The sequence below is a fragment of the Balaenoptera acutorostrata genome, chromosome X (genome assembly GCF_949987535.1).
Source record: "Balaenoptera acutorostrata chromosome X, mBalAcu1.1, whole genome shotgun sequence".
Lineage (NCBI taxonomy): Eukaryota > Metazoa > Chordata > Mammalia > Artiodactyla > Balaenopteridae > Balaenoptera > Balaenoptera acutorostrata.
In genome coordinates, this window is record NC_080085.1 from 126,698,733 (window position 1) to 126,699,345 (window position 613).

The 613-nt window shown below is 39.0% G+C and overlaps 1 non-coding gene across 1 annotated transcript; it reads right to left on the bottom strand.

The window, feature by feature from the left end:
• Nucleotides 1-297: 297 nt before the first annotated feature.
• On the bottom strand, nt 298-404 carry LOC114238341 (U6 spliceosomal RNA). The gene has a single exon (XR_003623718.2). It is a non-coding gene; the product is annotated as a U6 spliceosomal RNA (small nuclear RNA).
• Between the last annotated feature and the right edge of the window lie 209 nt (nt 405-613).

Sequence of the window (613 nt, forward strand, 5' to 3'; positions counted from 1 at the left end):
AGAAAATGTAAATCATAGCATCAATTTTGGCTTTGATTATTGAATATTTGGCAAGTATCCCCCCCCCTTTTTTTTTTTTTTTTAAACATCTTTTTTGGAGTATAATTGCTTTACAATGGTGTTAGTTTCTGCTGTATAACAAAGTGAATCAGCTATGCGTATACATATATCCCCATATCTAATCCCTCTTGTGTCTTCCTCCCACCCTCCCTATCCCACCCCTCTAGTTGGACACAAAGCACCGATCTGATCTCGCTGTGCTATGTGGCTGCTTCCCACTAGCTATCTATTTTACATAAAAATATGGAACGCTTCACGAATTTGTGCGTCATCCTTGTGCAGGGGCCATGCTAATCTTCTCTGTATCGTTCCAATTTTAGCATATGTGCTGCCGAAGTGAGCACCCCTCCCCCCTTTTTAAAGGAAATCTCGAATTGAAGTTAATGGTGGAGTAAATATTTGTAAAACTCCTTCATGACTCAACCAATGAGCGTTGACAAAGACCATAGATCATTACATTTGCTGTCTTTCATTACTTTTAAGAGTTCCATCAACTGGTGCTGATGCATAACATTGCAGTAATATACAAAACAACTTCACCACTGTACTCTTG